Source organism: Clarias gariepinus, chromosome 11, assembly GCF_024256425.1.
Source record: "Clarias gariepinus isolate MV-2021 ecotype Netherlands chromosome 11, CGAR_prim_01v2, whole genome shotgun sequence".
Lineage (NCBI taxonomy): Eukaryota > Metazoa > Chordata > Actinopteri > Siluriformes > Clariidae > Clarias > Clarias gariepinus.
This window is the reverse complement of record NC_071110.1, coordinates 29,307,505-29,335,000: the sequence shown is the minus strand read 5'-3', so window position 1 is coordinate 29,335,000 and position 27,496 is coordinate 29,307,505. Positions and strand designations below refer to the sequence as shown.

Here is a 27,496-nt window from a genome sequence, read left to right as displayed (position 1 = left end):
AGCTAAACGTATTAGAATTAATAATAAAACTATAAAGCTAGGGTTTATATACATCATACGGATTGCTGCCCAATGACAGTCTCTGTCTACCCTTAGGCTTCCATCCACCTTGAGCTCACTTATTCCTCACCCTATAGGATGGACAGAGTTGGGCTAATTTCCAGGTTATTTATAAATAAAGCATTTCTGAATTTTTTTATGATAAGTCTACTTAAATGTAATCTTTTATAGTTATAAAATAATAATAATAATAATAATTATTATTATTATTATTATAATAATAATTATTATTATTATTGTAGTTGTTGTTGTTGTTATTGTTGTTATTGTTGTTATTACTACTACTAGCCTACTACTAGTATTGTTATTGTTACATTCACGCTATGAATTAGAATAAGCTTTTATCCAAAACTTTACAAAAGAGGATCAAAAAACTCAACAGTCTGTCATAATACACACTGCCAGGTTTATTGGATAATAATAATAGTAATAATAATAATAATAATAGTAATAATGTGCTGATTATCACAAGATTTTATTGCAAATCATTCTTATTAAATCATAGTATTATACGTAGTAGTTTTTTTTTTTATCAAATCTCCGGTTTTTTTTAATAACAAAAAACAAGTTTTTAAGAAAAACTCAAATGAACCTATGAGCAGTTAAAAATTACTCCAGTCTGGTGGCAAAATTTCTACTGCTTGGTAATCTAAAATGGCATAAAGGTTGCATAGAATGAAGATAATAATGTGCAGAAATATTCACTAATCATAGTCAGTCATCATCTATGCGGGTTTCCCCTTATAAACATGGAATTAATTCTTAGAATTGCTTAACTCTATAATGGCTAGTGGTCAGAATACAGAGACTTTTCTATCTTTTTGCATTCATTTCTTTGTGATTTCCAAGTGCAGGTGAACGATGAAACATCTAATGAGAACACTTCTAGAATAAATAATAAGTTCCCGCCCGGTTTCGAACCGAGGACCTTTCGCGTGTTAGGCGAACGTGATAACCACTACACTACGGGAACTATGAAATTTAATAATTAATTAGATTATTTATTTATTTATTTACAGATAGGTTTAAGGTTTTTGCTTAAGGGCTCAACAGTGGCAACTTGACAATGCTGGGGCCGAAGCACAACCTTCTGATCAAAATCCCTGTAACTTTCAACCTTCACGAAAGCCAGTTTCACTATTGTGCTTAATGGATTTTGGAAATGCACTTGACAATACTGTGCTTGCAAAACCTGTTCCAGCACAGCTGATCTTCGTGTCTTAAAATAACCATTACATTTTTTTTTTTTTAGATTTAAAAGTAGACTACATCTCAGTTAACACGGTGACTGGTTAGGATATTCACAACACACAGATGAGCAGTTCACACTGGCAGACTTCTCGTTAACCAACAACAACATAAAGCTACAAATAAAAGTCTAGCTCGTTCTTAGAATTAATTTTGGATAATGTACAACGTCTCCATCTAGCGGTCAGAATATATAATAACTTCTTGCATTTATTTTTTTGGGTTTTACAACTGCAAATCAAATATACAGTACTCCTAACTTAATTCAATTCATTTTTTTGTATTATATATATATATATATATATATACTGTATATACATGTATATGAAAGAAAATAGCTTTCTTTCTTTTTTGTAAGTTTTTTGGATAAAAGAATATTCTAAATGCATTGCGTAAATGTAACAATAAAAATAGCAGCAGTAATAGTAGTTGTAGTAATTATGATTATTATTGTTGTTGTTGTTGTTATTATTATTATTGATATAACTATAAAGTACACTTATTATAAAATAATTAACAAATGCTTTATTCATAAATAACCTATTATGGTTTTGGAAATGTGTTTGTGTACTATTCATTCTTAACATGAAGACTTCTTTTAGCAATTTATTATACGAAGTTTTTCCTTCAAAAAAATACTTTTAAGCTAAACGTATTAGAATTAATAATAAAACTATAAAGCTAGGGTTTATATACATCATACGGATTGCTGCCCAATGACAGTCTCTGTCTACCCTTAGGCTTCCATCCACCTTGAGCTCACTTATTCCTCACCCTATAGGATGGACAGAGTTGGGCTAATTTCCAGGTTATTTATAAATAAAGCATTTCTGATTTTTTTTATGATAAGTCTACTTAAATGTAATCTTTTATAGTTATAAAATAATAATAATAATAATAATAATAATAATAATTATAATAATTATTATTATTATTATTGTAGTTGTTGTTGTTGTTGTTATTGTTGTTATTGTTGTTATTACTACTACTAGCCTACTACTAGTATTGTTATTGTTACATTCACGCTATGAATTAGAATAAGCTTTTATCCAAAACTTTACAAAAGAGGATCAAAAAACTCAACAGTCTGTCATAATACACACTGCCAGGTTTATTGGATAATAATAATAGTAATAATAATAATAATAATAATAATAATAATGTGCTGATTATCACAAGAGTTTATTGCAAATCATTCTTATTAAATCATAGTATTATATGTAGTAGTTTTTTTTATCAAATCTCCGTTTTTTTTAATAACAAAAAACAAGTTTTTAAGAAAAACTCAAATGAACCTATGAGCAGTTTAAAATTACTCCAGTCTGGTGGCAAAATTTCTACTGCTTGGTAATCTAAAATGGCATAAAGGTTGCATAGAATAAAGATAATAATGTGCAGAAATATTCACTAATCATAGTCAGTCATCATCTATGCGGGTTTCCCCTTATAAACATGGAATTAATTCTTAGAATTGCTTAACTCTATAATGGCTAGTGGTCAGAATACAGAGACTTTTCTATCTTTTTGCATTAATTTCTTTCTGATTTCTAAGTGCAGGTGAACAATGAAACATCTGATGAGAACACTTCTAGAATAAATAATAAGTTCCCGCCCGGTTTCGAACCGAGGACCTTTCGCGTGTGAGGCGAACGTGATAACCACTACACTACGGGAACTATAAAATTCAATAATTAATTAATTTATTTATTTATTTACAGATAGGTTTAAGGTTTTTGCTCAAGGGCTCAACAGTGGCAACTTGACAATGCTGGGGCCGAAGCACAACCTTCTGATCAAAATCCCTGTAACTTTCAACCTTCACGAAAGCCAGTTTCACTATTGTGCTTAATGGATTTTGGAAATGCACTTGACAATACTGTGCTTGCAAAACCTGTTCCAGCACAGCTGATCTTCGTGTCTTAAAATAACCATTACATTTTTTTTTTTTTTTAGATTTAAAAGTAGACTACATCTCAGTTAACACGGTGACTGGTTAGGATATTCACAACACAAAGATGAGCAGTTTACACTGGCAGACTTCTCGTTAACCAACAACAACATAAAGCTACAAATAAAAGTCTAGCTCGTTCTTAGAATTAATTTTGGATAATGTACAACGTCTCCATCTAGCGGTCAGAATTTATAATAACTTCTTGCATTTATTTTTTTGGGGGTTTTACAACTGCAAATCAAATATACAGTACTCCTAACTTAATTCAAATCATTTTTTTGTATTATATATATATATATATATATATATATATATATATATATATACTGTATATACATGTATATGAAAGAAAATAGCTTTCTTTCTCTTTTGTAAGTTTTTTGGATAAAAGAATATTCTAAATGCATTGCGTAAATGTAACAATAAAAATAACAGCAGTAATAGTAGTTGTAGTAATTATTATTATTATTGTTGTTGTTGTTGTTGTTGTTATTGATATAACTATAAAGTACACTTATTATAAAATAATTAACAAATGCTTTATTCATAAATAACCTATTATGGTTTTGGAAATGTGTTTGTGTACTATTCATTCTTAACATGAAGACTTCTTTTAGCAATTTATTATACGAAGCTTTTCCTTCAAAAAAATACTTTTAAGCTAAACGTATTAGAATTAATAATAAAACTATAAAGCTAGGGTTTATATACATCATACGGATTGCTGCCCAATAAGTCTCTGTCTACCCTTAGGCTTCCATCCACCTTGAGCTCACTTATTCCTCACCCTATAGGATGGACAGAGTTGGGCTAATTTCCAGGTTATTTATAAATAAAGCATTTCTGAATTATTTTATGATAAGTCTACTTAAATGTAATCTTTCATAGTTATAAAATAATAATAATAATAATAATAATAATAATAATAATAATAATAATTATTATTATTATTATTATTATTATTATTGTAGTTGTTGTTGTTGTTATTGTTGTTATTACTACTACTAGCCTACTACTAGTATTGTTATTGTTACATTTACGCTATGAATTAGAATAAGCTTTTATCCAAAAATTTACAAAAGAGGATCAAAAAAGTCAACAGTCTGTCATAATACACACTGCCAGGTTTATTGGATAATAATAATAATAATAATAATAATAATAATATTAATAATAATAATAATGTGCTGATTATCACAAGATTTTATTGCAAATCATTCTTATTAAATCATAGTATTATACGTAGTAGTTTGTTTTTTTTTTTGATCAAATCTCCGTTTTTTTTTATAACAAAAAACAAGTTTTTAAGAAAAACTCAAATGAACCTATGAGCAGTTAAAAATTACTCCAGTCTGGTGGCAAAATTTCTACTGCTTGGTAATCTAAAATGGCATAAAGGTTGCATAGAATAAAGATAATAATGTGCAGAAATATTCACTAATCATAGTCAGTCATCATCTATGCGGGTTTCCCCTTATAAACATGGAATTAATTCTTAGAATTGCTTAACTCTATAATGGCTAGTGGTCAGAATACAGAGACTTTTCTATCTTTTTGCATTAATTTCTTTCTGTTTTCCAAGTGCAGGTGAACGATGAAACATCTAATGAGAACACTTCTAGAATAAATAATAAGTTCCCGCCCGGTTTCGAACCGAGGACCTTTCGCGTGTTAGGCGAACGTGATAACCACTACACTACGGGAACTATGAAATTTAATAATTAATTAGATTATTTATTTATTTATTTACAGATAGGTTTAAGGTTTTTGCTCAAGGGCTCAACAGTGGCAACTTGACGATGCTGGGGCCGGAGCACAACCTTCTGATCAAAATCCCTGTAACTTTCAACCTTCACGAAAGCCAGTTTCACTATTGTGCTTAATGGATTTTGGAAATGCACTTGACAATACTGTGCTTGCAAAACCTGTTCCAGCACAGCTGATCTTCTTGTCTTAAAATAACCATTACATTTTTTTTTTTTTTTAGATTTAAAAGTAGACTACATCTAAGTTAACACGGTGACTGGTTAGGATATTCACAACACAAAGATGAGCAGTTCACACTGGCAGACTTCTCGTTAACCAACAACAACATAAAGCTACAAATAAAAGTCTAGCTCGTTCTTAGAATTAATTTTGGATAATGTACAACGTCTCCATCTAGCGGTCAGAATATATAATAACTTCTTGCATTTATTTTTTGGGGGGTTTTACAACTGCAAATCAAATATACAGTACTCCTAACTTAATTCAAATCATTTTTTTGTATTATATATATATATATACTGTATATACATGTATATGAAAGAAAATAGCTTTCTTTCTCTTTTGTAAGTTTTTTGGATAAAAGAATATTCTAAATGCATTGCGTAAATGTAACAATAAAAATAGCAGCAGTAATAGTAGTTGTAGTAATTATTATTATTATTGTTGTTGTTGTTGTTGTTGTTATTATTATTATTGATATAACTATAAAGTACACTTATTATAAAATAATTAACAAATGCTTTATTCATAAATAACCTATTATGGTTTTGGAAATGTGTTTGTGTACTATTCATTCTTAACATGAAGACTTCTTTTAGCAATTTATTATACGAAGCTTTTCCTTCAAAAAAATACTTTTAAGCTAAACGTATTAGAATTAATAATAAAACTATAAAGCTAGGGTTTATATACATCATACGGATTGCTGCCCAATGACAGTCTCTGTCTACCCTTAGGCTTCCATCCACCTTGAGCTCACTTATTCCTCACCCTATAGGATGGACAGAGTTGGGCTAATTTCCAGGTTATTTATAAATAAAGCATTTCTGAATTATTTTATGATAAGTCTACTTAAATGTAATCTTTTATAGTTATAAAATAATAATAATAATAATAATAATAATAATTATTATTATTATTATTATTATTATTATTATTATTATTATTATTGTAGTTGTTGTTGTTGTTATTGTTGTTATTACTACTACTAGCCTACTACTAGTATTGTTATTGTTACATTCACGCTATGAATTAGAATAGGCTTTTATCCAAAACTTTACAAAAGAGGATCAAAAAAGTCAACAGTCTGTCATAATACACACTGCCAGGTTTATTGGATAATAATAATAGTAATAATAATAATAATAATAATAATAATAATAATAATAATGTGCTGATTATCACAAGATTTTATTGCAAATCATTCTTATTAAATCATAGTATTATACGTAGTAGTTTTTTTTTTATCAAATCTCCGTTTTTTTTAATAACAAAAAACAAGTTTTTAAGAAAAACTCAAATGAACCTATGAGCAGTTTAAAATTACTCCAGTCTGGTGGCAAAATTTCTACTGCTTGGTAATCTAAAATGGCATAAAGGTTGCATAGAATAAAGATAATAATGTGCAGAAATATTCACTAATTTACATTTACATTTAGGCATTTGGCAGACGCTCTTATCCAGAGCGACTTACATTTTTATTTCATTATACATCTGAGCAGTTGAGGGTTAAGGGCCTTGCTCAAGGGCCCAACAGTGGCAACTTGGTGGTTGTGGGGTTTGAACCTGGGATCTTCCGAACCGTAATCCAATGCCTTAACCCACTGAGCTACCCCTGGCCCCACTAATCATAGTCAGTCATCATCTATGCGGGTTTCCCCTTATAAACATGGAATTAATTCTTAGAATTGCTTAACTCTATAATGGCTAGTGGTCGGAATACAGAGACTTTTCTATCTTTTTGCATTCATTTCTTTCTGATTTCTAAGTGCAGGTGAACAATGAAACATCTGATGAGAACACTTCTAGAATAAATAATAAGTTCCCGCCCGGTTTCGAACCGAGGACCTTTCGCGTGTTAGGCGAACGTGATAACCACTACACTACGGGAACTATGAAATTTAATAATTAATTAGATTATTTATTTATTTATTTACAGATAGGTTTAAGGTTTTTGCTCAAGGGCTCAACAGTGGCAACTTGACGATGCTGGGGCCGGAGCACAACCTTCTGATCAAAATCCCTGTAACTTTCAACCTTCACGAAAGCCAGTTTCACTATTGTGCTTAATGGATTTTGGAAATGCACTTGACAATACTGTGCTTGCAAAACCTGTTCCAGCACAGCTGATCTTCTTGTCTTAAAATAACCATTACATTTTTTTTTTTTTTTAGATTTAAAAGTAGACTACATCTAAGTTAACACGGTGACTGGTTAGGATATTCACAACACAAAGATGAGCAGTTCACACTGGCAGACTTCTCGTTAACCAACAACAACATAAAGCTACAAATAAAAGTCTAGCTCGTTCTTAGAATTAATTTTGGATAATGTACAACGTCTCCATCTAGCGGTCAGAATATATAATAACTTCTTGCATTTATTTTTTGGGGGGTTTTACAACTGCAAATCAAATATACAGTACTCCTAACTTAATTCAAATCATTTTTTTGTATTATATATATATATATACTGTATATACATGTATATGAAAGAAAATAGCTTTCTTTCTCTTTTGTAAGTTTTTTGGATAAAAGAATATTCTAAATGCATTGCGTAAATGTAACAATAAAAATAGCAGCAGTAATAGTAGTTGTAGTAATTATTATTATTATTGTTGTTGTTGTTGTTGTTGTTATTATTATTATTGATATAACTATAAAGTACACTTATTATAAAATAATTAACAAATGCTTTATTCATAAATAACCTATTATGGTTTTGGAAATGTGTTTGTGTACTATTCATTCTTAACATGAAGACTTCTTTTAGCAATTTATTATACGAAGCTTTTCCTTCAAAAAAATACTTTTAAGCTAAAAGAATTAGAATTAATAATAAAACTATAAAGCTATGGTTTATATACATCATACGGATTGCTGCCCAATGACAGTCTCTGTCTACCCTTAGGCTTCCATCCACCTTGAGCTCACTTATTCCTCACCCTATAGGATGGACAGAGTTGGGCTAATTTCCAGGTTATTTATAAATAAAGCATTTCTGAATAATTTTATGATAAGTCTACTTAAATGTAATCTTTTATAGTTATAAAATAATAATAATAATAATAATTATTATTATTATTATAATTATTATTATTATTTTTATTATTGTAGTTTTTGTTGTTGTTATTGTTGTTATTACTACTACTAGCCTACTATTAGTATTGTTATTATTACATTTACGCTATGAATTAGAATAAGCTTTTATCCAAAACTTTACAAAAGAGGATCAAAAAAGTCAACAGTCTGTCATAATACACACTGCCAGGTTTATTGGATAATAATAATAGTAATAATAATAATAATAATAATAATAATAATAATAATGTGCTGATTATCACAAGATTTTATTGCAAATCATTCTTATTAAATCATAGTATTATACGTAGTAGTTTTTTTTTTATCAAATCTCCGTTTTTTTTAATAACAAAAAACAAGTTTTTAAGAAAAACTCAAATGAACCTATGAGCAGTTTAAAATTACTCCAGTCTGGTGGCAAAATTTCTACTGCTTGGTAATCTAAAATGGCATAAAGGTTGCATAGAATAAAGATAATAATGTGCAGAAATATTCACTAATCATAGTCAGTCATCATCTATGCGGGTTTCCCCTTATAAACATGGAATGAATTCTTAGAATTGCTTAACTCTATAATGGCTAGTGGTCGGAATACAGAGACTTTTCTATCTTTTTGCATTAATTTCTTTCTGATTTCCAAGTGCAGGTGAACGATGAAACAGCTAATGAGAACACTTCTAGAATAAATAATAAGTTCCCGCCCGGTTTCGAACCGAGGACCTTTCGCGTGTGAGGCGAACGTGATAACCACTACACTACGGGAACTATGAAATTTAATAATTAATTAGATTATTTATTTATTTATTTACAGATAGGTTTAAGGTTTTTGCTCAAGGGCTCAACAGTGGCAACTTGACGATGCTGGGGCCGGAGCACAACCTTCTGATCAAAATCCCTGTAACTTTCAACCTTCACGAAAGCCAGTTTCACTATTGTGCTTAATGGATTTTGGAAATGCACTTGACAATACTGTGCTTGCAAAACCTGTTCCAGCACAGCTGATCTTCTTGTCTTAAAATAACCATTACATTTTTTTTTTTTTTTAGATTTAAAAGTAGACTACATCTAAGTTAACACGGTGACTGGTTAGGATATTCACAACACAAAGATGAGCAGTTCACACTGGCAGACTTCTCGTTAACCAACAACAACATAAAGCTACAAATAAAAGTCTAGCTCGTTCTTAGAATTAATTTTGGATAATGTACAACGTCTCCATCTAGCGGTCAGAATATATAATAACTTCTTGCATTTATTTTTTGGGGGGTTTTACAACTGCAAATCAAATATACAGTACTCCTAACTTAATTCAAATCATTTTTTTGTATTATATATATATATACTGTATATACATGTATATGAAAGAAAATAGCTTTCTTTCTCTTTTGTAAGTTTTTTGAATAAAAGAATATTCTAAATGCATTGCGTAAATGTAACAATAAAAATAGCAGCAGTAATAGTAGTTGTAGTAATTATTATTATTATTGTTGTTGTTGTTGTTGTTGTTATTATTATTATTGATATAACTATAAAGTACACTTATTATAAAATAATTAACAAATGCTTTATTCATAAATAACCTATTATGGTTTTGGAAATGTGTTTGTGTACTATTCATTCTTAACATGAAGACTTCTTTTAGCAATTTATTATACGAAGCTTTTCCTTCAAAAAATACTTTTAAGCTAAACGTATTAGAATTAATAATAAAACTATAAAGCTAGGGTTTATATACATCATACGGATTGCTGCCCAATGACAGTCTCTGTCTACCCTTAGGCTTCCATCCACCTTGAGCTCACTTATTCCTCACCCTATAGGATGGACAGAGTTGGGCTAATTTCCAGGTTATTTATAAATAAAGCATTTCTGAATTATTTTATGATAAGTCTACTTAAATGTAATCTTTCATAGTTATAAAATAATAATAATAATAATAATAATAATAATAATAATTATTATTATTATTATTATTATTATTATTATTATTATTATTGTAGTTGTTGTTGTTGTTATTGTTGTTATTACTACTACTAGCCTACTACTAGTATTGTTATTGTTACATTCACGCTATGAATTAGAATAAGCTTTTATCCGAAACTTTACAAAAGAGGATCAAAAAAGTCAACAGTCTGTCATAATACACACTGCCAGGTTTATTGGATAATAATAATAATAATAATAATAATAATAGTAATAATAATAATGTGCTGATTATCACAAGATTTTATTGCAAATCATTCTTATTAAATCATAGTATTATACGTAGTAGTTTTTTTTTTTTTTTTGATCAAATCTCCGTTTTTTTTTATAACAAAAAACAAGTTTTTAAGAAAAACTCAAATGAACCTATGAGCAGTTTAAAATTACTCCAGTCTGGTGGCAAATTTCTACTGCTTGGTAATCTAAAATGGCATAAAGGTTGCATAGAATAAAGATAATAATGTGCAGAAATATTCACTAATCATAGTCAGTCATCATCTATGCGGGTTTCCCCTTATAAACATGGAATTAATTCTTAGAATTGCTTAACTCTATAATGGCTAGTGGTCAGAATACAGAGACTTTTCTATCTTTTTGCATTAATTTCTTTCTGTTTTCCAAGTGCAGGTGAACGATGAAACATCTAATGAGAACACTTCTAGAATAAATAATAAGTTCCCGCCCGGTTTCGAACCGAGGACCTTTCGCGTGTTAGGCGAACGTGATAACCACTACACTACGGGAACTATGAAATTTAATAATTAATTAGATTATTTATTTATTTATTTACAGATAGGTTTAAGGTTTTTGCTCAAGGGCTCAACAGTGGCAACTTGACGATGCTGGGGCCGGAGCACAACCTTCTGATCAAAATCCCTGTAACTTTCAACCTTCACGAAAGCCAGTTTCACTATTGTGCTTAATGGATTTTGGAAATGCACTTGACAATACTGTGCTTGCAAAACCTGTTCCAGCACAGCTGATCTTCTTGTCTTAAAATAACCATTACATTTTTTTTTTTTTTTAGATTTAAAAGTAGACTACATCTAAGTTAACACGGTGACTGGTTAGGATATTCACAACACAAAGATGAGCAGTTCACACTGGCAGACTTCTCGTTAACCAACAACAACATAAAGCTACAAATAAAAGTCTAGCTCGTTCTTAGAATTAATTTTGGATAATGTACAACGTCTCCATCTAGCGGTCAGAATATATAATAACTTCTTGCATTTATTTTTTGGGGGGTTTTACAACTGCAAATCAAATATACAGTACTCCTAACTTAATTCAAATCATTTTTTTGTATTATATATATATATATACTGTATATACATGTATATGAAAGAAAATAGCTTTCTTTCTCTTTTGTAAGTTTTTTGGATAAAAGAATATTCTAAATGCATTGCGTAAATGTAACAATAAAAATAGCAGCAGTAATAGTAGTTGTAGTAATTATTATTATTATTGTTGTTGTTGTTGTTGTTGTTATTATTATTATTGATATAACTATAAAGTACACTTATTATAAAATAATTAACAAATGCTTTATTCATAAATAACCTATTATGGTTTTGGAAATGTGTTTGTGTACTATTCATTCTTAACATGAAGACTTCTTTTAGCAATTTATTATACGAAGCTTTTCCTTCAAAAAAATACTTTTAAGCTAAACGTATTAGAATTAATAATAAAACTATAAAGCTAGGGTTTATATACATCATACGGATTGCTGCCCAATGACAGTCTCTTTCTACCCTTAGGCTTCCATCCACCTTGAGCTCACTTATTCCTCACCCTATAGGATGGACAGAGTTGGGCTAATTTCCAGGTTATTTATAAATAAAGCATTTCTGAATTATTTTATGATAAGTCTACTTAAATGTAATCTTTTATAGTTATAAAATAATAATAATAATAATAATAATAATTATTATTATTATTATTATTATTATTATTATTATTATTATTATTGTTGTAGTTGTTGTTGTTGTTATTGTTGTTGTTACTACTACTAGCCTACTACTAGTATTGTTATTGTTACATTTACGCTATGAATTAGAATAAGCTTTTATCCAAAAATTTACAAAAGAGGATCAAAAAAGTCAACAGTCTGTCATAATACACACTGCCAGGTTTATTGGATAATAATAATAATAATAATAATAATAATAATAATAATAATAATAATAATAATGTGCTGATTATCACAAGATTTTATTGCAAATCATTCTTATTAAATCATAGTATTATACGTAGTAGTTTTTTTTTTATCAAATCTCCGTTTTTTTTAATAACAAAAAACAAGTTTTTAAGAAAAACTCAAATGAACCTATGAGCAGTTTAAAATTACTCCAGTCTGGTGGCAAAATTTCTACTGCTTGGTAATCTAAAATGGCATAAAGGTTGCATAGAATAAAGATAATAATGTGCAGAAATATTCACTAATCATAGTCAGTCATCATCTATGCGGGTTTCCCCTTATAAACATGGAATGAATTCTTAGAATTGCTTAACTCTATAATGGCTAGTGGTCGGAATACAGAGACTTTTCTATCTTTTTGCATTAATTTCTTTCTGATTTCCAAGTGCAGGTGAACGATGAAACATCTAATGAGAACACTTCTAGAATAAATAATAAGTTCCCGCCCGGTTTCGAACCGAGGACCTTTCGCGTGTTAGGCGAACGTGATAACCACTACACTACGGGAACTATGAAATGTAATAATTAATTAGATTATTTATTTATTTATTTACAGATAGGTTTAAGGTTTTTGCTCAAGGGCTCAACAGTGGCAACTTGACGATGCTGGGGCCGGAGCACAACCTTCTGATCAAAATCCCTGTAACTTTCAACCTTCACGAAAGCCAGTTTCACTATTGTGCTTAATGGATTTTGGAAATGCACTTGACAATACTGTGCTTGCAAAACCTGTTCCAGCACAGCTGATCTTCTTGTCTTAAAATAACCATTACATTTTTTTTTTTTTTTAGATTTAAAAGTAGACTACATCTAAGTTAACACGGTGACTGGTTAGGATATTCACAACACAAAGATGAGCAGTTCACACTGGCAGACTTCTCGTTAACCAACAACAACATAAAGCTACAAATAAAAGTCTAGCTCGTTCTTAGAATTAATTTTGGATAATGTACAACGTCTCCATCTAGCGGTCAGAATATATAATAACTTCTTGCATTTATTTTTTGAGGGGTTTTACAACTGCAAATCAAATATACAGTACTCCTAACTTAATTCAAATCATTTTTTTGTATTATATATATATATATATACTGTATATACATGTATATGAAAGAAAATAGCTTTCTTTCTCTTTTGTAAGTTTATTGGATAAAAGAATATTCTAAATGCATTGCGTAAATGTAACAATAAAAATAGCAGCAGTAATAGTAGTTGTAGTAATTATTATTATTATTGTTGTTGTTGTTGTTGTTGTTGTTATTATTATTATTGATATAACTATAAAGTACACTTATTATAAAATAATTAACAAATGCTTTATTCATAAATAACCTATTATGGTTTTGGAAATGTGTTTGTGTACTATTCATTCTTAACATGAAGACTTCTTTTAGCAATTTATTATACGAAGCTTTTCCTTCAAAAAAATACTTTTAAGCTAAACGTATTAGAATTAATAATAAAACTATAAAGCTAGGGTTTATATACATCATACGGATTGCTGCCCAATGACAGTCTCTGTCTACCCTTAGGCTTCCATCCACCTTGAGCTCACTTATTCCTCACCCTATAGGATGGACAGAGTTGGGCTAATTTCCAGGTTATTTATAAATAAAGCATTTCTAAATTATTTTATGATAAGTCTACTTAAATGTAATCTTTTATAGTTATAAAATAATAATAATAATAATAATTATTATTATTATTATTATAATTATTATTATTTTTTTTATTATTGTAGTTTTTGTTGTTGTTATTGTTGTTATTACTACTACTAGCCTACTACTAGTATTGTTATTGTTACATTTACGCTATGAATTAGAATAAGCTTTTATCCAAAAATTTACAAAAGAGGATCAAAAAAGTCAACAGTCTGTCATAATACACACTGCCAGGTTTATTGGATAATAATAATAATAATAATAATAATAATAATAATAATAATGTGCTGATTATCACAAGATTTTATTGCAAATCATTCTTATTAAATCATAGTATTATACGTAGTATTTTTTTTAAATCAAATCTCCGTTTTTTTTTTTATAAAAAAAAACAAGTTTTTAAGAAAAACTCAAATGAACCTATGAGCAGTTTAAAATGACTCCAGTCTGGTGGCAAAATTTCTACTGCTTGGTAATCTAAAATGGCATAAAGGTTGCATAGAATAAAGATAATAATGTGCAAAAATATTCACTAATCATAGTCAGTCATCATCTATGCGGGTTTCCCCTTATAAACATGGAATTAATTCTTAGAATTGCTTAACTCTATAATGGCTAGTGGTCAGAATACAGAGACTTTTCTATCTTTTTGCATTAATTTCTTTCTGTTTTCCAAGTGCAGGTGAACGATGAAACATCTAATGAGAACACTTCTAGAATAAATAATAAGTTCCCGCCCGGTTTCGCACCGAGGACCTTTCGCGTGTGAGGCGAACGTGATAACCACTACACTACGGGAACTATGAAATTTAATAATTAATTAGATTATTTATTTATTTATTTACAGATAGGTTTAAGGTTTTTGCTCAAGGGCTCAACAGTGGCAACTTGACGATGCTGGGGCCGGAGCACAACCTTCTGATCAAAATCCCTGTAACTTTCAACCTTCACGAAAGCCAGTTTCACTATTGTGCTTAATGGATTTTGGAAATGCACTTGACAATACTGTGCTTGCAAAACCTGTTCCAGCACAGCTGATCTTCTTGTCTTAAAATAACCATTACATTTTTTTTTTTTTTTAGATTTAAAAGTAGACTACATCTAAGTTAACACGGTGACTGGTTAGGATATTCACAACACAAAGATGAGCAGTTCACACTGGCAGACTTCTCGTTAACCAACAACAACATAAAGCTACAAATAAAAGTCTAGCTCGTTCTTAGAATTAATTTTGGATAATGTACAACGTCTCCATCTAGCGGTCAGAATATATAATAACTTCTTGCATTTATTTTTTGGGGGGTTTTACAACTGCAAATCAAATATACAGTACTCCTAACTTAATTCAAATCATTTTTTGTATTATATATATATATATATATATATATATACTGTATATACATGTATATGAAAGAAAATAGCTTTCTTTCTCTTTTGTAAGTTTTTTGGATAAAAGAATATTCTAAATGCATTGCATAAATGTAACAATAAAAATAGCAGCAGTAATAGTAGTTGTAGTAATTATTATTATTATTGTTGTTGTTGTTGTTGTTGTTATTATTATTGATATAACTATAAAGTACACTTATTATAAAATAATTAACAAATGCTTTATTCATAAATAACCTATTATGGTTTTGGAAATGTGTTTGTGTACTATTCATTCTTAACATGAAGACTTCTTTTAGCAATTTATTATACGAAGCTTTTCCTTCAAAAAATACTTTTAAGCTAAAAGTATTAGAATTAATAATAAAACTATAAAGCTATGGTTTATATACATCATACGAATTGCTGCCCAATGACAGTCTCTGTCTACCCTTAGGCTTCCATCCACCTTGAGCTCACTTATTCCTCACCCTATAGGATGGACAGAGTTGGGCTAATTTCCAGGTTATTTATAAATAAAGCATTTCTGAATTATTTTATGATAAGTCTACTTAAATGTAATCTTTTATAGTTATAAAATAATAATAATAATAATAATAATAATTATTATTATTATTATTATTATTATTATTATTATTATTATTATTATTATTGTAGTTGTTGTTGTTGTTATTGTTGTTATTACTACTACTAGCCTACTACTAGTATTGTTATTGTTACATTTACGCTATGAATTAGAATAAGCTTTTATCCAAAAATTTACAAAAGAGGATCAAAAAAGTCAACAGTCTGTCATAATACACACTGCCAGGTTTATTGGATAATAATAATAATAATAATAATAATAATAATGTGCTGATTATCACAAGATTTTATTGCAAATCATTCATATTAAATCATAGTATTATACGTAGTAGGTTTTTTTTTATCAAATCTCCGTTTTTTTTATTATAAAAAAAACAAGTTTTTAAGAAAAACTCAAATGAACCTATGAGCAGTTTAAAATGACTCCAGTCTGGTGGCAAAATTTCTACTGCTTGGTAATCTAAAATGGCATAAAGGTTGCATAGAATAAAGATAATAATGTGCAAAAATATTCACTAATCATAGTCAGTCATCATCTATGCGGGTTTCCCCTTATAAACATGGAATTAATTCTTAGAATTGCTTAACTCTATAATGGCTAGTGGTCAGAATACAGAGACTTTTTTATCTTTTTGCATTAATTTCTTTCTGTTTTCCAAGTGCAGGTGAACGATGAAACATCTAATGAGAACACTTCTAGAATAAATAATAAGTTCCCGCCCGGTTTCGAACCGAGGACCTTTCGCGTGTGAGGCGAACGTGATAACCACTACACTACGGGAACTATGAAATTTAATAATTAATTAGATTATTTATTTATTTATTTACAGATAGGTTTAAGGTTTTTGCTCAAGGGCTCAACAGTGGCAACTTGACGATGCTGGGGCCGGAGCACAACCTTCTGATCAAAATCCCTGTAACTTTCAACCTTCACGAAAGCCAGTTTCACTATTGTGCTTAATGGATTTTGGAAATGCACTTGACAATACTGTGCTTGCAAAACCTGTTCCAGCACAGCTGATCTTCTTGTCTTAAAATAACCATTACATTTTTTTTTTTTTTTTAGATTTAAAAGTAGACTACATCTAAGTTAACACGGTGACTGGTTAGGATATTCACAACACAAAGATGAGCAGTTCACACTGGCAGACTTCTCGTTAACCAACAACAACATAAAGCTACAAATAAAAGTCTAGCTCGTTCTTAGAATTAATTTTGGATAATGTACAACGTCTCCATCTAGCGGTCAGAATATATAATAACTTCTTGCATTTATTTTTTGGGGGGTTTTACAACTGCAAATCAAATATACAGTACTCCTAACTTAATTCAAATCATTTTTTGTATTATATATATATATATATATATATATACTGTATATACATGTATATGAAAGAAAATAGCTTTCTTTCTCTTTTGTAAGTTTTTTGGATAAAAGAATATTCTAAATGCATTGCATAAATGTAACAATAAAAATAGCAGCAGTAATAGTAGTTGTAGTAATTATTATTATTATTATTGTTGTTGTTGTTGTTATTATTATTATTGATATAACTATAAAGTACACTTATTATAAAATAATTAACAAATGCTTTATTCATAAATAACCTATTATGGTTTTGGAAATGTGTTTGTGTACTATTCATTCTTAACATGAAGACTTCTTTTAGCAATTTATTATACGAAGCTTTTCCTTCAAAAAAATACTTTTAAGCTAAAAGTATTAGAATTAATAATAAAACTATAAAGCTATGGTTTATATACATCATACGGATTGCTGCCCAATGACAGTCTCTGTCTACCCTTAGGCTTCCATCCACCTTGAGCTCACTTATTCCTCACCCTATAGGATGGACAGAGTTGGGCTAATTTCCAGGTTATTTATAAATAAAGCATTTCTGAATTATTTTATGATAAGTCTACTTAAATGTAATCTTTTATAGTTATAAAATAATAATAATAATAATAATAATAATAATAATAATAATTATTATTATTATTATTATTATTATTATTATTATTATTGTAGTTGTTGTTGTTGTTATTGTTGTTATTGTTGTTATTACTACTACTAGCCTACTACTAGTATTGTTCTTGTTACATTCACGCTATGAATTAGAATAAGCTTTTATCCAAAACTTTACAAAAGAGGATGAAAAATGTCAACAGTCTGTCATAATACACACTGCCAGGTTTATTGGATAATAGTAATAATAATAATAATAATAATAATAATGTACTGGTTATCACAAGATATTATTGCAAATCATTCTTATTAAATCATAGTATTATACGTAGTAGTTTTTTTTTTATCAAATCTCCGTTTTTTTTAATAACAAAAAACAAGTTTTTAAGAAAAACTCAAATGAACCTATGAGCAGTTTAAAATTACTCCAGTCTGGTGGCAAAATTTCTACTGCTTGGTAATCTAAAATGGCATAAAGGTTGCATAGAATAAAGATAATAATGTGCAGAAATATTCACTAATCATAGTCAGTCATCATCTATGCGGGTTTCCCCTTATAAACATGGAATGAATTCTTAGAATTGCTTAACTCTATAATGGCTAGTGGTCGGAATACAGAGACTTTTCTATCTTTTTGCATTAATTTCTTTCTGATTTCCAAGTGCAGGTGAACGATGAAACAGCTAATGAGAACACTTCTAGAATAAATAACAAGTTCCCGCCCGGTTTCGAACCGAGGACCTTTCGCGTGTGAGGCGAACGTGATAACCACTACACTACGGGAACTATGAAATTTAATAATTAATTAGATTATTTATTTATTTATTTACAGATAGGTTTAAGGTTTTTGCTCAAGGGCTCAACAGTGGCAACTTGACGATGCTGGGGCCGGAGCACAACCTTCTGATCAAAATCCCTGTAACTTTCAACCTTCACGAAAGCCAGTTTCACTATTGTGCTTAATGGATTTTGGAAATGCACTTGACAATACTGTGCTTGCAAAACCTGTTCCAGCACAGCTGATCTTCTTGTCTTAAAATAACCATTACATTTTTTTTTTTTTTTAGATTTAAAAGTAGACTACATCTAAGTTAACACGGTGACTGGTTAGGATATTCACAACACACAGATGAGCAGTTCACACTGGCAGACTTCTCGTTAACCAACAACAACATAAAGCTACAAATAAAAGTCTAGCTCGTTCTTAGAATTAATTTTGGATAATGTACAACGTCTCCATCTAGCGGTCAGAATATATAATAACTTCTTGCATTTATTTTTTGGGGGGTTTTACAACTGCAAATCAAATATACAGTACTCCTAACTTAATTCAAATCATTTTTTTGTATTATATATATATATACTGTATATACATGTATATGAAAGAAAATAGCTTTCTTTCTCTTTTGTAAGTTTATTGGATAAAAGAATATTCTAAATGCATTGCGTAAATGTAACAATAAAAATAGCAGCAGTAATAGTAGTTGTAGTAATTATTATTATTATTGTTGTTGTTGTTGTTGTTGTTGTTATTATTATTATTGATATAACTATAAAGTACACTTATTATAAAATAATTAACAAATGCTTTATTCATAAATAACCTATTATGGTTTTGGAAATGTGTTTGTGTACTATTCATTCTTAACATGAAGACTTCTTTTAGCAATTTATTATACGAAGCTTTTCCTTCAAAAAAATACTTTTAAGCTAAACGTATTAGAATTAATAATAAAACTATAAAGCTAGGGTTTATATACATCATACGGATTGCTGCCCAATGACAGTCTCTGTCTACCCTTAGGCTTCCATCCACCTTGAGCTCACTTATTCCTCACCCTATAGGATGGACAGAGTTGGGCTAATTTCCAGGTTATTTATAAATAAAGCATTTCTGAATTATTTTATGATAAGTCTACTTAAATGTAATCTTTCATAGTTATAAAATAATAATAATAATAATAATAATAATAATTATTATTATTATTATTATTATTATTATTGTAGTTGTTGTTGTTGTTATTGTTGTTATTACTACTACTAGCCTACTACTAGTATTGTTATTGTTACATTCACGCTATGAATTAGAATAAGCTTTTATCCAAAACTTTACAAAAGAGGATCAAAAAAGTCAACAGTAGGTCATAATACACACTGCCAGGTTTATTGGATAATAATAATAATAATAATAATAATGTGCTGATTATCACAAGATTTTATTGCAAATCATTCTTATTAAATCATAGTATTATACGTAGTAGTTTTTTTTTAATCAAATCTCCGTTTTTTTTAATAACAAAAAACAAGTTTTTAAGAAAAACTCAAATGAACCTATGAGCAGTTTAAAATTACTCCAGTCTGGTGGCAAAATTTCTACTGCTTGGTAATCTAAAATGGCATAAAGGTTGCATAGAATAAAGATAATAATGTGCAGAAATATTCACTAATCATAGTCAGTCATCATCTATGCGGGTTTCCCCTTATAAACATGGAATGAATTCTTAGAATTGCTTAACTCTATAATGGCTAGTGGTCAGAATACAGAGACTTTTCTATCTTTTTGCATTAATTTCTTTCTGTTTTCCAAGTGCAGGTGAACGATGAAACATCTAATGAGAACACTTCTAGAATAAATAATAAGTTCCCGCCCGGTTTCGAACCGAGGACCTTTCGCGTGTTAGGCGAACGTGATAACCACTACACTACGGGAACTATGAAATTTAATAATTAATTAGATTATTTATTTATTTATTTACAGATAGGTTTAAGGTTTTTGCTCAAGGGCTCAACAGTGGCAACTTGACAATGCTGGGGCCGGAGCACAACCTTCTGATCAAAATCCCTGTAACTTTCAACCTTCACGATAGCCAGTTTCACTATTGTGCTTAATGGATTTTGGAAATGCACTTGACAATACTGTGCTTGCAAAACCTGTTCCAGCACAGCTGATCTTCGTGTCTTAAAATAACCATTACATTTTTTTTTTTTTTAGATTTAAAAGTAGACTACATCTCAGTTAACACGGTGACTGGTTAGGATATTCACAACACACAGATGAGCAGTTCACACTGGCAGACTTCTCGTTAACCAACAACAACATAAAGCTACAAATAAAAGTCTAGCTCGTTCTTAGAATTAATTTTGGATAATGTACAACGTCTCCATCTAGCGGTCAGAATATATAATAACTTCTTGCATTTATTTTTTGGGCGGTTTTACAACTGCAAATCAAATATACAGTACTCCTAACTTAATTCAAATCATTTTTTTGTATTATATATATATATATACTGTATATACATGTATATGAAAGAAAATAGCTTTCTTTCTCTTTTGTAAGTTTTTTGGATAAAAGAATATTCTAAATGCATTGCATAAATGTAACAATAAAAATAGCAGCAGTAATAGTAGTTGTAGTAATTATTATTATTATTATTGTTGTTGTTGTTGTTATTATTATTGATATAACTATAAAGTACACTTATTATAAAATAATTAACAAATGCTTTATTCATAAATAACCTATTATGGTTTTGGAAATGTGTTTGTGTACTATTCATTCTTAACATGAAGACTTCTTTTAGCAATTTATTATACGAAGCTTTTCCTTCAAAAAATACTTTTAAGCTAAAAGTATTAGAATTAATAATAAAACTATAAAGCTATGGTTTATATACATCATACGGATTGCTGCCCAATGACAGTCTCTGTCTACCCTTAGGCTTCCATCCACCTTGAGCTCACTTATTCCTCACCCTATAGGATGGACAGAGTTGGGCTAATTTCCAGGTTATTTATAAATAAAGCATTTCTGAATTATTTTATGATAAGTCTACTTAAATGTAATCTTTTATAGTTATAAAATAATAATAATAATAATAATAATAATAATAATAATAATTATTATTATTATTATTATTATTATTATTGTAGTTGTTGTTGTTGTTATTGTTGTTATTGTTGTTATTACTACTACTAGCCTACTACTAGTATTGTTATTGTTACATTCACGCTATGAATTAGAATAAGCTTTTATCCAAAACTTTACAAAAGAGGATCAAAAAAGTCAACAGTCTGTCATAATACACACTGCCAGGTTTATTGGATAATAGTAATAATAATAATAATAATAATAATAATAATAATAATAATGTGCTGATTATCACAAGATTTTATTGCAAATCATTCTTATTAAATCATAGTATTATACGTAGTAGTTTTTTTTTGATCAAATCTCCGTTTTTTTTAATAACAAAAAACAAGTTTTTAAGAAAAACTCAAATGAACCTATGAGCAGTTTAAAATTACTCCAGTCTGGTGGCAAAATTTCTACTGCTTGGTAATCTAAAATGGCATAAAGGTTGCATAGAATAAAGATAATAATGTGCAGAAATATTCACTAATCATAGTCAGTCATCATCTATGCGGGTTTCCCCTTATAAACATGGAATAAATTCTTAGAATTGCTTAACTCTATAATGGCTAGTGGTCGGAATACAGAGACTTTTCTATCTTTTTGCATTAATTTCTTTCTGATTTCCAAGTGCAGGTGAACGATGAAACAGCTAATGAGAACACTTCTAGAATAAATAACAAGTTCCCGCCCGGTTTCGAACCGAGGACCTTTCGCGTGTGAGGCGAACGTGATAACCACTACACTACGGGAACTATGAAATTTAATAATTAATTAGATTATTTATTTATTTATTTACAGATAGGTTTAAGGTTTTTGCTCAAGGGCTCAACAGTGGCAACTTGACGATGCTGGGGCCGGAGCACAACCTTCTGATCAAAATCCCTGTAACTTTCAACCTTCACGAAAGCCAGTTTCACTATTGTGCTTAATGGATTTTGGAAATGCACTTGACAATACTGTGCTTGCAAAACCTGTTCCAGCACAGCTGATCTTCTTGTCTTAAAATAACCATTACATTTTTTTTTTTTTTTAGATTTAAAAGTAGACTACATCTAAGTTAACACGGTGACTGGTTAGGATATTCACAACACAAAGATGAGCAGTTCACACTGGCAGACTTCTCGTTAACCAACAACAACATAAAGCTACAAATAAAAGTCTAGCTCGTTCTTAGAATTAATTTTGGATAATGTACAACGTCTCCATCTAGCGGTCAGAATATATAATAACTTCTTGCATTTATTTTTTGGGGGGTTTTACAACTGCAAATCAAATATACAGTACTCCTAACTTAATTCAAATCATTTTTTTGTATTATATATATATATATACTGTATATACATGTATATGAAAGAAAATAGCTTTCTTTCTCTTTTGTAAGTTTTTTGGATAAAAGAATATTCTAAATGCATTGCGTAAATGTAACAATAAAAATAGCAGCAGTAATAGTAGTTGTAGTAATTATTATTATTATTGTTGTTGTTGTTGTTGTTGTTGTTATTATTATTATTGATATAACTATAAAGTACACTTATTATAAAATAATTAACAAATGCTTTATTCATAAATAACCTATTATGGTTTTGGAAATGTGTTTGTGTACTATTCATTCTTAACATGAAGACTTCTTTTAGCAATTTATTATACGAAGCTTTTCCTTCAAAAAAATACTTTTAAGCTAAACGTATTAGAATTAATAATAAAACTATAAAGCTAGGGTTTATATACATCATACGGATTGCTGCCCAATGACAGTCTCTGTCTACCCTTAGGCTTCCATCCACCTTGAGCTCACTTATTCCTCACCCTATAGGATGGACAGAGTTGGGCTAATTTCCAGGTTATTTATAAATAAAGCATTTCTGAATTATTTTATGATAAGTCTACTTAAATGTAATCTTTCATAGTTATAAAATAATAATAATAATAATAATAATAATAATAATAATTATTATTATTATTATTATTATTATTGTAGTTGTTGTTGTTGTTATTGTTGTTATTACTACTACTAGCCTACTACTAGTATTGTTATTGTTACATTCACGCTATGAATTAGAATAAGCTTTTATCCAAAACTTTACAAAAGAGGATCAAAAAAGTCAACAGTAGGTCATAATACACACTGCCAGGTTTATTGGATAATAATAATAATAATAATAATAATGTGCTGATTATCACAAGATTTTATTGCAAATCATTCTTATTAAATCATAGTATTATACGTAGTAGTTTTTTTTTAATCAAATCTCCGTTTTTTTTAATAACAAAAAACAAGTTTTTAAGAAAAACTCAAATGAACCTATGAGCAGTTTAAAATTACTCCAGTCTGGTGGCAAAATTTCTACTGCTTGGTAATCTAAAATGGCATAAAGGTTGCATAGAATAAAGATAATAATGTGCAGAAATATTCACTAATCATAGTCAGTCATCATCTATGCGGGTTTCCCCTTATAAACATGGAATGAATTCTTAGAATTGCTTAACTCTATAATGGCTAGTGGTCAGAATACAGAGACTTTTCTATCTTTTTGCATTAATTTCTTTCTGTTTTCCAAGTGCAGGTGAACGATGAAACATCTAATGAGAACACTTCTAGAATAAATAATAAGTTCCCGCCCGGTTTCAAACCGAGGACCTTTCGCGTGTTAGGCGAACGTGATAACCACTACACTACGGGAACTATGAAATTTAATAATTAATTAGATTATTTATTTATTTATTTACAGATAGGTTTAAGGTTTTTGCTCAAGGGCTCAACAGTGGCAACTTGACAATGCTGGGGCCGGAGCACAACCTTCTGATCAAAATCCCTGTAACTTTCAACCTTCACGATAGCCAGTTTCACTATTGTGCTTAATGGATTTTGGAAATGCACTTGACAATACTGTGCTTGCAAAACCTGTTCCAGCACAGCTGATCTTCGTGTCTTAAAATAACCATTACATTTTTTTTTTTTTTAGATTTAAAAGTAGACTACATCTCAGTTAACACGGTGACTGGTTAGGATATTCACAACACACAGATGAGCAGTTCACACTGGCAGACTTCTCGTTAACCAACAACAACATAAAGCTACAAATAAAAGTCTAGCTCGTTCTTAGAATTAATTTTGGATAATGTACAACGTCTCCATCTAGCGGTCAGAATATATAATAACTTCTTGCATTTATTTTTTGGGCGGTTTTACAACTGCAAATCAAATATACAGTACTCCTAACTTAATTCAAATCATTTTTTTGTATTATATATATATATATATACTGTATATACATGTATATGAAAGAAAATAGCTTTCTTTCTCTTTTGTAAGTTTTTTGGATAAAAGAATATTCTAAATGCATTGCATAAATGTAACAATAAAAATAGCAGCAGTAATAGTAGTTGTAGTAATTATTATTATTATTATTGTTGTTGTTGTTGTTGTTATTATTATTGATATAACTATAAAGTACACTTATTATAAAATAATTAACAAATGCTTTATTCATAAATAACCTATTATGGTTTTGGAAATGTGTTTGTGTACTATTCATTCTTAACATGAAGACTTCTTTTAGCAATTTATTATACGAAGCTTTTCCTTCAAAAAATACTTTTAAGCTAAAAGTATTAGAATTAATAATAAAACTATAAAGCTATGGTTTATATACATCATACGGATTGCTGCCCAATGACAGTCTCTGTCTACCCTTAGGCTTCCATCCACCTTGAGCTCACTTATTCCTCACCCTATAGGATGGACAGAGTTGGGCTAATTTCCAGGTTATTTATAAATAAAGCATTTCTGAATTATTTTATGATAAGTCTACTTAAATGTAATCTTTTATAGTTATAAAATAATAATAATAATAATAATTATTATTATTATTATTATTATTATAATTATTATTATTTTTTTTATTATTGTAGTTTTTGTTGTTGTTATTGTTGTTATTACTACTACTAGCCTACTATTAGTATTGTTATTATTACATTTACGCTATGAATTAGAATAAGCTTTTATCCAAAACTTTACAAAAGAGGATGAAAAATGTCAACAGTCTGTCATAATACACACTGCCAGGTTTATTGGATAATAGTAATAATAATAATAATAATAATAATAATAATAATAATGTGCTGATTATCACAAGATTTTATTGCAAATCATTCTTATTAAATCATAGTATTATACGTAGTAGTTTTTTTTTGATCAAATCTCCGTTTTTTTTAATAACAAAAAACAAGTTTTTAAGAAAAACTCAAATGAACCTATGAGCAGTTTAAAATTACTCCAGTCTGGTGGCAAAATTTCTACTGCTTGGTAATCTAAAATGGCATAAAGGTTGCATAGAATAAAGATAATAATGTGCAGAAATATTCACTAATCATAGTCAGTCATCATCTATGCGGGTTTCCCCTTATAAACATGGAATAAATTCTTAGAATTGCTTAACTCTATAATGGCTAGTGGTCGGAATACAGAGACTTTTCTATCTTTTTGCATTAATTTCTTTCTGATTTCCAAGTGCAGGTGAACGATGAAACAGCTAATGAGAACACTTCTAGAATAAATAACAAGTTCCCGCCCGGTTTCGAACCGAGGACCTTTCGCGTGTGAGGCGAACGTGATAACCACTACACTACGGGAACTATGAAATTTAATAATTAATTAGATTATTTATTTATTTATTTACAGATAGGTTTAAGGTTTTTGCTCAAGGGCTCAACAGTGGCAACTTGACGATGCTGGGGCCGGAGCACAACCTTCTGATCAAAATCCCTGTAACTTTCAACCTTCACGAAAGCCAGTTTCACTATTGTGCTTAATGGATTTTGGAAATGCACTTGACAATACTGTGCTTGCAAAACCTGTTCCAGCACAGCTGATCTTCTTGTCTTAAAATAACCATTACATTTTTTTTTTTTTTTTAGATTTAAAAGTAGACTACATCTAAGTTAACACGGTGACTGGTTAGGATATTCACAACACAAAGATGAGCAGTTCACACTGGCAGACTTCTCGTTAACCAACAACAACATAAAGCTACAAATAAAAGTCTAGCTCGTTCTTAGAATTAATTTTGGATAATGTACAACGTCTCCATCTAGCGGTCAGAATATATAATAACTTCTTGCATTTATTTTTTGGGGGGTTTTACAACTGCAAATCAAATATACAGTACTCCTAACTTAATTCAAATCATTTTTTTGTATTATATATATATATATACTGTATATACATGTATATGAAAGAAAATAGCTTTCTTTCTCTTTTGTAAGTTTATTGGATAAAAGAATATTCTAAATGCATTGCGTAAATGTAACAATAAAAATAGCAGCAGTAATAGTAGTTGTAGTAATTATTATTATTATTGTTGTTGTTGTTGTTGTTGTTGTTATTATTATTATTGATATAACTATAAAGTACACTTATTATAAAATAATTAACAAATGCTTTATTCATAAATAACCTATTATGGTTT

The 27,496-nt window shown here is 29.2% G+C and overlaps 14 non-coding genes across 14 annotated transcripts; all 14 read right to left on the bottom strand.

Annotated features, from left to right (window-relative positions):
* Positions 1 to 960: 960 nt before the first annotated feature.
* On the bottom strand, positions 961 to 1,033 carry trnav-aac (transfer RNA valine (anticodon AAC)). Its single transcript has one exon. It is a non-coding gene; the product is annotated as a tRNA-Val (tRNA).
* A 1,878-nt stretch (positions 1,034 to 2,911) lies between these two features.
* On the bottom strand, positions 2,912 to 2,984 carry trnav-cac (transfer RNA valine (anticodon CAC)). The gene has a single exon. It is a non-coding gene; the product is annotated as a tRNA-Val (tRNA).
* Positions 2,985 to 4,892: 1,908 nt separating this feature from the next.
* trnav-aac (transfer RNA valine (anticodon AAC)) lies at positions 4,893 to 4,965 on the bottom strand. The gene has a single exon. It is a non-coding gene; the product is annotated as a tRNA-Val (tRNA).
* Positions 4,966 to 7,065: 2,100 nt separating this feature from the next.
* Positions 7,066 to 7,138, bottom strand: trnav-aac (transfer RNA valine (anticodon AAC)). The gene has a single exon. It is a non-coding gene; the product is annotated as a tRNA-Val (tRNA).
* A 1,879-nt stretch (positions 7,139 to 9,017) lies between these two features.
* Positions 9,018 to 9,090, bottom strand: trnav-cac (transfer RNA valine (anticodon CAC)). Its single transcript has one exon. It is a non-coding gene; the product is annotated as a tRNA-Val (tRNA).
* A 1,891-nt stretch (positions 9,091 to 10,981) lies between these two features.
* trnav-aac (transfer RNA valine (anticodon AAC)) lies at positions 10,982 to 11,054 on the bottom strand. The gene has a single exon. It is a non-coding gene; the product is annotated as a tRNA-Val (tRNA).
* A 1,894-nt stretch (positions 11,055 to 12,948) lies between these two features.
* Positions 12,949 to 13,021, bottom strand: trnav-aac (transfer RNA valine (anticodon AAC)). Its single transcript has one exon. It is a non-coding gene; the product is annotated as a tRNA-Val (tRNA).
* A 1,879-nt stretch (positions 13,022 to 14,900) lies between these two features.
* On the bottom strand, positions 14,901 to 14,973 carry trnav-cac (transfer RNA valine (anticodon CAC)). Its single transcript has one exon. It is a non-coding gene; the product is annotated as a tRNA-Val (tRNA).
* Positions 14,974 to 16,857: 1,884 nt separating this feature from the next.
* trnav-cac (transfer RNA valine (anticodon CAC)) lies at positions 16,858 to 16,930 on the bottom strand. The gene has a single exon. It is a non-coding gene; the product is annotated as a tRNA-Val (tRNA).
* A 1,895-nt stretch (positions 16,931 to 18,825) lies between these two features.
* Positions 18,826 to 18,898, bottom strand: trnav-cac (transfer RNA valine (anticodon CAC)). The gene has a single exon. It is a non-coding gene; the product is annotated as a tRNA-Val (tRNA).
* A 1,853-nt stretch (positions 18,899 to 20,751) lies between these two features.
* Positions 20,752 to 20,824, bottom strand: trnav-aac (transfer RNA valine (anticodon AAC)). Its single transcript has one exon. It is a non-coding gene; the product is annotated as a tRNA-Val (tRNA).
* A 1,883-nt stretch (positions 20,825 to 22,707) lies between these two features.
* On the bottom strand, positions 22,708 to 22,780 carry trnav-cac (transfer RNA valine (anticodon CAC)). The gene has a single exon. It is a non-coding gene; the product is annotated as a tRNA-Val (tRNA).
* Positions 22,781 to 24,638: 1,858 nt separating this feature from the next.
* trnav-aac (transfer RNA valine (anticodon AAC)) lies at positions 24,639 to 24,711 on the bottom strand. Its single transcript has one exon. It is a non-coding gene; the product is annotated as a tRNA-Val (tRNA).
* A 1,879-nt stretch (positions 24,712 to 26,590) lies between these two features.
* On the bottom strand, positions 26,591 to 26,663 carry trnav-cac (transfer RNA valine (anticodon CAC)). The gene has a single exon. It is a non-coding gene; the product is annotated as a tRNA-Val (tRNA).
* Positions 26,664 to 27,496: the final 833 nt, after the last annotated feature.